This window comes from Coregonus lavaretus (genome assembly GCF_964263955.1).
Source record: "Coregonus lavaretus genome assembly, chromosome: 3".
Classification (NCBI taxonomy): Eukaryota; Metazoa; Chordata; class Actinopteri; order Salmoniformes; family Salmonidae; genus Coregonus; species Coregonus lavaretus.
The window spans coordinates 338,263-348,262 of record NC_139990.1 but is presented as its reverse complement, the minus strand read 5'-3'; the positions used below and the strand labels follow the sequence as shown (position 1 = coordinate 348,262).

The window sequence follows — 10,000 nt, the reverse complement described above, 5'->3', positions numbered from 1 at the left end:
GAGAGGAGAGGAGAGGAGAGGAGAGGAGAGGAGAAGAGTCCAAACTTTAGTTGGTTACAAAATCCCAGCAAAGAGAAATAGGAACCATAAAGAAACTGCAGCAATAGGTCTCCTGCATATTCACACTCAACATAATGACTCACACTCAACATAATGACTCACACACAACATAATGACATACTCACACACAACATAATGACATACTCACACACACGTGCACACTCACAAAACATGTACAAATTGCCCCATACGGCACCTTATTGAAGGCAGTTCCTCGTGCGACCACCAGGGTCCAGCGAAATTACATAGACTAGAGAGAGCGTACCTGCGAGGATGGAAGTTGGAACCAATGGAACAGACCCTGGAGTAGGAGGTGAAGGATCCAACAACACAAATCCATCACTGGCACTGAAGAGAACCGATCAGAGACAGAATCCTATGGCCTGAGACTGGTGGCATGTGACCACACAAAGTACCATACCTCTATAGAGGTAGAGTTCTTCTTTATAAACTGCTGCAAAGCCAAGTGAGAACACAATGAGGCCAGAAAAAGAGATCCATACCTGAGCAAAGTACTTCAGAGGAAGAAGCAGACGATATCAAGCTGTGGTTACTATAAGAGAAGTGTAGGGGAAGATGTTATGCTATCCTCACAGTAAGAAGTTACCACTTGTGAAAGTTAAGACGATTATGACTTATGAAAGTTAGGACCATTCTTCTTCTGCTGTAGCATCGTAGTTATTTTAAGCCTCTGCCATTTACCTCACGGAACAGTGGGTGTCTTGGGACCGACAGGATCCCACAGGAAGTCATATTGATTTTTATTTAGCTCACACACAGGCGCAGTGGCTGCTGGTGGCTAATAATGTAACATTGTCTTCAGGAACCAAAGCAAAGCCACATATCCCAGCAGACATGTCGAGTTGAAAACACAACACAGCAGCTTGTTAAGTCTGGCGTTGTCTGTTGAAAAACAAGGTCAGTCCCTGAGTGAGTAAGCGCAGGGCGGCTCTCCTTCAAGCTTCTTCTTCTTCTCCTTCAAGCCGCTCTTCCTGTATGTATTTGGAGTTTCTCAGGGACCAAAGCAAAGCCACATAATATCCCAGCAGGCATGTCAAGCAGCTTGTCAAGCGTGAGTCAACCGCAAGGTCAGTTCCTGGGTGAGTAAGCACTGGGTCTCCTGGGTCAGTAAGCACTGGGTCTCCTGGGTGAGTAAGCACTGGGTCTCCTGGGTCAGTAAGCACTGGGTCTCCTGGGTCAGTAAGCACTGGGTCTCCTGGGTCAGTAAGCTGCTCTTCCCATAGCTACCTGGAGGCGGTGGTGTGAGTGATGCAGGCGGGTCGTGGTCCAGGTTGGAACAGCGTGGAACACACACAGAGCATGCTGATGAAGCCGAAGGCGGGTCGTGGTCCAGGTTGGAACAGCGTGGAACACACACAGAGCATGCTGATGAAGCCGAAGGCGGGTCGTGGTCCAGGTTGGAACAGCGTGGAACACACACAGAGCATGCTGATGAAGCCGAAGGCGGGTCGTGGTCCAGGTTGGAACATGCTGATGAAGCTGCTGATGAAGCCGAAGTAGGTTAAGCTACGGTAGGATTCAGTTTTTGCAAAACCACTCGTCTCCTCTTCCTCCTTCCTGGTTCTCCTGATGCCGTCCAGCTCCTCTCCTCTGTTACCATGACACCATGTTTTATTTCTGTCTCCGTGACAGCCTCACGCTCGACCTGAGACGATGTGACTAGATCAGGGAAGAAGGCAGCTGTCAATCATGAAACAGCTACCGCGCCAACCAACTACATTCAGCTTAGTTTAATATAACTTTTTATGATCTCTGTAGAGAAAGAAGAATTCTGACCTCAAAGATACTCCTCAATGACTACCGCATAAATAAATATGAAATAAAAATAAACAACTTTTCAACTGTTGACTAATAAAACTCTTGAGGAGTCAGGACTCACACTGTAGCATGCTGGGTGTCTTAATAGGGTTTGGGCAGGGAGGTGTGATGATCCAGCAGAACGAACCTGACCTCCTCCTCTCCCTGAGACCTCCTGCCTCCACCACCCCCAACCTCAGCAGGTACATCAACAGCTGCTGGAGGTGTCGGGAGGAGCAATCATTACTACAGTAATGCAGGTAGGTAGCCTAGCGGTTAAGAGCGTTGGGCCGGTATCCGAAAGGTCGCTGGTTCGAATCACCGAGTGGACTAGATGAAAAATCTGTCTGTGCCCTTGAGCTCCCGTAAGTCGCTCTGGATAAGAGCATCTCCTAAATGACGTAAACATAAGTAAAAAGGTTGTGATTAACGATTAGGAGAATGATGATGGGGATTAGACACATCTTTCGGTCCTTGAAAAGCTCCTAATCTAAAAGCAGCAGGACAGTGTGTTTACTGCACTGTGCCAGTGGGTGGCAACATTGAGCTGAGAGTCGAAAGCAGGCAGAGCAAGTTTGTCTCGTAATCCCAGATGTCCTGAAATTCGCAGTTCAGATGCAGTTCAGGAGAATAGATAAACAAGCTCCTCTAAAAGCAGTGCACTATATAAGGAATAGGGTGTGATTTGGGAAGCAGACTAACACTACTCTGCCATAGGCCCTGGGACTAGAACATGACGCCGAGATGAGATGAAAGCTGGGCGGCTGGGAGGGGTCTGCTCGCCGCTGGTTCTCTCTCTCTCTCTCTCTCTCTCTCTCTCGGCATGGCCTCAGGAGTTCATTCAGAAGTCTCTGTATGAACCTACACTACATAGTCAAAAGTATTATGGATCTGTTGGACGTTGGAGCATTGCTGCGGTGGGCTTGCTTCCATTCAACCACAAGAGCATTAGTGAGGTCGGGCACTGATGTTGGGTGATTAGGCCGTGTTCGCAGTCATCGTTCCAATTCATCCCAAAGGTGTGAAATGGGGTTGAGGTTCAGGGCTCTGTGCAAGGCCAGTCAAGTTCTTCCACACCGATCTCGACAAACCATTTCTGTATGGACTTCGCTTTGTGCACTGGGGTATTGTCATGCTGAAACAGGAAAAGGCCTTCCCCAAACTGTTGCCACAAAGTTGGATGCACAGAATCGTCTAGAATGTCATTGTATGCTGTAGCGCTAAGATTTCTAGCCCGAACCATGAAAAACAGCCCTAGACCATAATTCCTCCTCCACCAAACTTTACAGTTGGCACTATGCATTGGGGCAGGTAGCGTTCTCATGGCATCCGCCAAACCCAGATTGTGTGCGGCTGCTACTGACGAACAGTTATTGTGCCGACGTTGCTTCCAGAGGCAGTTTGAAACTCGGTAGTGAGTGTTGCAACCGAGGACAGACGATTTTTACGCGCTACGCGCTTCAGCACTTGGCGGTCCCGTTCTGTGAGCTTGTGTGGCCTACCACTTCGCGGCTGAGCCACTGTTGCTCCTAGACCACCACCATGCTTGACCTTTGGTATGATGTTCTTACTGTGGAATGCAGTGTTTGGTTTTCGCCAGGCATAATGGGACCCATCTCGTCCAAAAAGTTGAATCAAGTTTGCCAAAAAGCACCTGGATGATCATCAAGACTCTTGGAAGAACGTTCTATGGACAGATGATTCAAAAGTATAACCAGTAATGCCTGGCGAAAACCAAACTCTGCATTCCACAGTAAGAACATCATACCAAAGGTCAAGCATGGTGGTGGTGGTGTGATGCTTTGGGGATGCTTTGCTGCCTCAGGACCTGGAAGACTTGCCTTAATAGAAGGAACCATGAATTCTGCTCTGTATCAGACAATTCTACAGGAGAATGTCAGGCCATCCGTCTATGAGCTGAAGCTGAAGCGCAGCTGGGTCATGCATCAAGACAATGATCCAAAACACACAATCAAGTCTACATGAAAATTGCTAAAAAGCAACAAATTGGAAGTTTTGGAATGGCCTAGTCAAAGTCCAGACCTAATCCCAATTGAGATGTTGTAGCAGGACTTGAAACGAGCAGTTCATGCTTGAAAACCCACACATCACTAAGTTAAAGCAGTTCTGCATGGAAGAGTGGGCCAAAATTCCTCCACAGCGACGTGAGAGACTGATCAACAACTACAGGAAGCATTTGGTTGGAGTCATTGCAGCTAAAGGTGGCACAACCAGTTATTGAGTGTAAGGGGGCAATTACTTTTTCACACAGGGGAATTGGGTGTTGCATAACTTTGTTTATGAAATAAATGAAATAAATATGTAATTGTTGTGTTATTTGTTCACTTATGTTCCCTTTATCTAATATTAGGTTTTGGTTGAAGATCTGATAACATTCAGTATCCCAAATATGCAAAAGTAGAGAAAATTAGAAAGGGGCAAATTGTTTTTCATAGCACTGTATAGTGTTCCTGGAGAGAGACATATAAAAAATAATAATAAAATAAATAATATACTTCTAATAAGCTTTTCTAGTTGTGTTGTAGTGTGACAGTCAATCTCTCTTAAGAGAAAATAAACAAATAGAGAAGATATATTGTAGACTCGGCGTGACATGACAGATAATCTGACCAAGGGCTCAGTGAGGTAAGGTCAAAGGTCATGCATACTGTAGCCAAGTAGGAATGCATTTAAGGTGGAATCGAAGTATTCAGGGGTTGAGGTTGGGACAGGGGTTAAAGGCCCTGTCTGAGCCATGATTGGATGATACCTGAGGAAGGTGCAGGATGGGGATTGGAGGGCACGGTGGTGGTGGTGGTGGAGGTGGAAGAGGCACGGTAAACCATGACAACAGAGAATGAGTCCTCGCTCCACGTCTCTTTCACTTGTGTGACACTTGAAGGGGCAGACTGGGAAGTGGTCACTATGTCACACTAAGGGAAAAACGGCTTAATTTACAAACAAAGACACCGACATACATCCTCAACAAACACTACTGAGGTTAACTTAAACCCCTCATAACTTAGTTGAAACTTGAAACATGAAATGAGTGTAGCGACGAGTTAAGGAAGTAAAAACAGACGAGTGTGTATTAAACCAGCTCTTGCATGACTGTGTGAGTTAGCAGATCTCCAGCTGTGAAGCTAACCTCAGGATCATCGGTAGCCAGCACACAGTAGGAGCTCCAGGATGAGATCACCATCCTCAAGAGTTCTTCAGGTTAGGTATGAGGTCAGCTCCAGGATAAAACAGAACCATCCTCAAGAGTTCTTCAGGTTAGGTGTGAGGTCAGCTCCAGGATAAAACAGAACCATCTTCAAGAGTTCTTCAGGTTAGGTATGAGGTCAGCTCCAGGATAAAACAGAACCACCCTCAAGAGTTCTTCAGGTTAGGTATGAGGTCAGCTCCAGGATAAAACAGAACCATCTTCAAGAGTTCTTCAGGTTAGGTATGAGGTCAGCTCCAGGATAAAACAGAACCATCCTCAAGAGTTCTTCAGGTTAGGTATGAGGTCAGCTCCAGGATAAAACAGAACCATCCTCAAGAGTTCTTCAGGTTAGGTATGAGGTCAGCTCCAGGATAAAACAGAACCATCCTCAAGAGTTCTTCAGGTTAGGTATGAGGTCAGCTCCAGGATAAAACAGAACCATCCTCAAGAGTTCTTCAGGTTAGGTATGAGGTCAGCTCCAGGATAAAACAGAACCATCCTCAAGAGTTCTTCAGGTTAGGTATGAGGTCAGCTCCAGGATAAAACAGAACCATCCTCAAGAGTTCTTCAGGTTAGGTATGAGGTCAGCTCCAGGATAAAACAGAACCATCCTCAGAGTTCTTCAGGTTAGGTATGAGGTCAGCTCCAGGATAAAACAGAACCATCCTCAGAGTTCTTCAGGTTAGGTATGAGGTCAGCTCCAGGATAAAACAGAACCATCCTCAGAGTTCTTCAGGTTAGGTATGAGGTCAGCTCCAGGATAAAACAGAACCATCCTCAGAGTTCTTCAGGTTAGGTATGAGGTCAGCTCCAGGATAAAACAGAACCATCCTCAAGAGTTCTTCAGGTTAGGTATGAGGTCAGCTCCAGGATAAAACAGAACCATCCTCAAGAGTTCTTCAGGTTAGGTATGAGGTCAGCTCCAGGATAAAACAGAACCATCCTCAAGAGTTCTTCAGGTTAGGTATGAGGTCAGCTCCAGGATAAAACAGAACCATCCTCAAGAGTTCTTCAGGTTAGGTATGAGGTCAGCTCCAGGATAAAACAGAACCATCCTCAAGAGTTCTTCAGGTTAGGTATGAGGTCAGCTCCAGGATAAAACAGAACCATCCTCAAGAGTTCTTCAGGTTAGGTATGAGGTCTGCTCCAGGATAAAACAGAACCATCCTCAAGAGTTCTTCAGGTTAGGTATGAGGTCAGCTCCAGGATAAAACAGAACCATCCTCAAGAGTTCTTCAGTGTCACGATCGTCGTTACAGGAAGCGGACCAAGGCGCAGCGTGTGATACAAACATGACTTTATTTTAATTAAAGTAACGAACCAACCAAAACACGACTCGTGAAGTCCAACGGTTAAACATACCGAAACGGAACAAAAACCCACAACACCCACAGGAAAACATACAGATTAAATATGGCTCCCAATCAGAGATAACGAGCCGACAGCTGACACTCGTTACCTCCGATTGGGAGTCATTGACCAACCATAGAAATGAACCCAACAGAAATACAAACATAGAAATACACCCAATGAATGAACACACCCTGGCTCAAATTACAGAGTCCCGGAGCCAGAGCGTGACAGTACCCCCCCCTAAAGGCGCGGACTGCGACCGCGCCTCAATATGGGCTAAACAAGGGAGGGCTGGGTGGGCATACCTCCTCGGCGGTGGCTCTGGCTCTGGCCTTGATCCCCACCTCCTCTCCCACCCCCCAAAGTACCCCTGGTCCTGTCTAGCCCCGCTGGCCGGAGCCGGACTGACGACACGCGCCTCTGGCTTGGTGCGTGGAGGACGAACGGGCCTTACCAGGCTGACGACGCGCACCACTGCCTTGGCGCGGGGAGCAGGAATGGGCCGGACCGGGCTGACGAAGCGCACCCCTGACTTGGTGCGGAGAGCGGAACCGGGCCGGACAGGGCTGACGAAACGCACCACAGACTTGGTGCTGGGAGCAGGAACGGGCCGGACAGGGCTGACGACACGCACCACAGACTTGGTGCGGGGAGCAGGACTGGGCCGGACAGGGCTGACGAAGCGCACCACAGACCTGGTGCGGGGAGCAGGAACGGGCAGAGCCGGGCTGACGAAGCGCACCACAGACCTGGTGCGGGGAGCAGGAACGGGCAGAACCGGGCTGACGAAGCGCACCACAGACCTGGTGCGGGGAGCAGGAACGGGCAGAGCCGGGCTGACGAGACGCACCACAGACTTGATGCGGGGAGCAGGGACAGGCCGGGCTGGGCTGGCGACGCGCACCGTACACTTGGTGCGAGGGGCTGGAACAGGCCGGACCGTACTGGGGACACACACCACTGGCTCTACCTCGGGATCTGGAACGGGCCGGACCGGACTGGTAACACACCCCAGTACCTCTCGCCGTGCCTCTACATCCTCCATCCCCTCTTCGACCAGTGGCCCCCGTAACCCGGCGGCCTTCTCCGGCAACCCACTGGGCCGCTCTATCGCAGCCTCCTGCTGGTCCGCCGTCGTGAGCCCCCCCCTAAAAATTTTCGGGGCGTCTCTCCTACCCGTGGCCCAGGTCTCCATGTCCCTCGCCAGCTTCTCGCCCTTCTGCCATAATGTCAAGCCCCTCTCTTCCTCACTCGGCTTGACCCAGTCCAGGAGGCGAAGGAGATCTGTGAGGGATCTCCCTGGCGATGGCTCCTGGACACGCTGCTTGGTCCCATCTTGGTGGGTTTTTCTGTCACGATCGTCGTTACAGGAAGCGGACCAAGGCGCAGCGTGTGATACAAACATGACTTTATTTTAATTAAAGTAACGAACCAACCAAAACACGACTCGTGAAGTCCAACGGTTAAACATACCGAAACGGAACAAAAACCCACAACACCCACAGGAAAACATACAGATTAAATATGGCTCCCAATCAGAGATAACGAGCCGACAGCTGACACTCGTTACCTCCGATTGGGAGTCATTGACCAACCATAGAAATGAACCCAACAGAAATACAAACATAGAAATACACCCAATGAATGAACACACCCTGGCTCAAATTACAGAGTCCCGGAGCCAGAGCGTGACATTCAGGTTAGGTATGAGGTCAGCTCCAGGATAAAACAGAACCATCCTCAGAGTTCTTCAGGTTAGGTATCCACTGCCAGACCACCCTGTGCTGTTGTGACTGGCTACCTGGTCCAGGGTTCAGTGTTAAGTGTTGAGACAGAGAACAGGGCCCGGTTTCCCAAAACCATCTTAAGGCATCATCGTTAGACCCTTCGTAGGAGCATTGTTAAATCTCAGAGCGGTTTTCCAAAAACCATCGTTAGTAAAGTTGCACTTGAAAACACTCATTATTTACCGACCGCATCAGACCACTCGTAGAACAGCTAAGTGCGCCGTTAGATGTTTTTTTTGCCCTTCTGTGTCACTTTATACACAGAAGATCTACGCTAAACATATAATCAAGCTGTTTATCAGTCTCTCTGTGACCGCCGATATCTTAGCCAATGTCTTTGCAATTGAACAAGCAAAGGAAAAAAATATGCTTAAAATGAAAACCGAGACAAAACATTAGGAACACCTGCTCTTTCCATGACATAGACTGACCAGGTGAATCCAGGTGAAAGCTATGATCCCTTATTGATGTCATTTGTTAAATCCACTTCAATCAGTGTAGATGAATGGGAGGACACTGGTTAAAGGAGGATTTTTAAGCCTTGAGACATGGATTGTGTAGGTGTGCCATTCAGAGGGTGAAAGGGCAAGACAAAAGATTTAAGTGCCATTGAACGGAGTATGGTAGTAGGTGCCAGGCGCACCGGTTTGTGTGTCAAGAACTGCAACGCTGCTGGGTTTGTCACGCTGAACAGTTTCCCGTGTGTATCAACAATGGTCCTCCACCATTGGAGTCAACATGGTGCCAGCATCCCTGTGGAACGCTTTCGACACCTTGTAGAGTTCACGCCCCGACGAATTGAGGCTGTTCTGAGGGCAAAAGGGGGTGCAACTCAATATTACGAAGGTGTTCCTAATGTTTTGTACACTCAGTGTATATTTCAATCATATTGAAATAAATGTAATGTTCAGTCAATTGAGTTCTATTTGTAGGCTACACTGTCTATGTGCAACAACATATGCACAATGATGTGCCAAATGAATCTTTGATTCAGTGAATTATTATAGGGTAAACATTAGAATAAGCTGACTCAATATTTGCAGCCATTAGGTGATAATATCTCTCTAGGAGCTGATCCGTCGTCAGCATTGTGGAATAATTCTAATGTTAAGGTAAGATTTGAATGGAGAAAGCTGATCTGAGATCAGCGCTGCCTTTCTTTTGATCCTATCAGTATGGACACATGCTCCAACGACGCACGTCGCAAATGTTCTCTCTGCGTGGTGTTCTGGGAAACGCAGGTGACATCTTCGGCCGTTGTAGGAAAGACGGATCGTTAAGCCTGAATTCCATCGCTACGGGAAACCGGGCCTGAGTGGGAGAGCGTTAGCAGCAGCAGTTAGGTGGCAGGTGGAGGCTGCCAGAGCCCACAGGGAGGAAGACATTGAAGGGGAAACCGGGCCCTGATTGTGAGAGCGTTAGCAGCAGCAGTTAGGTGGCAGGTGGAGGGGCCAGAGCCCACAGGGAGGAAGACATTGAAGCTGTTTTGTGTGGTTACACTTAATCACTGGCTTGTGCCCTGCCTGCCGTATGTTGTCAGCAGAAATAAAAACAGATGTTATGGGGACCGATTACATAACGGAGAGAGAGAAGGATGATGAGGAGGAGAGAGGAGGAGAGGAGGAGAGGAGAGGAGGAGAGGAGAGGAGGAGAGGACAGGGGGAGAGGAGGAGGACAGGGGGAGAGGAGAGGAGGAGAGGAGGAGAGAGGAGAGGGGAGAGGACAGGAGGAGAGGAGAGGAGGAGAGGAGGAGAGGACAGGGGGAGAGGAGGAG

The 10,000-nt window shown here is 48.5% G+C and overlaps 1 pseudogene across 1 annotated transcript in view; it reads right to left on the bottom strand.

Moving 5' to 3' along the window:
- LOC311119211 (protein 4.1-like) overlaps positions 1–10,000 on the bottom strand; it is a 73,111-nt pseudogene that overhangs the window by 30,971 nt on the left and 32,140 nt on the right. The window lies entirely within an intron of this gene.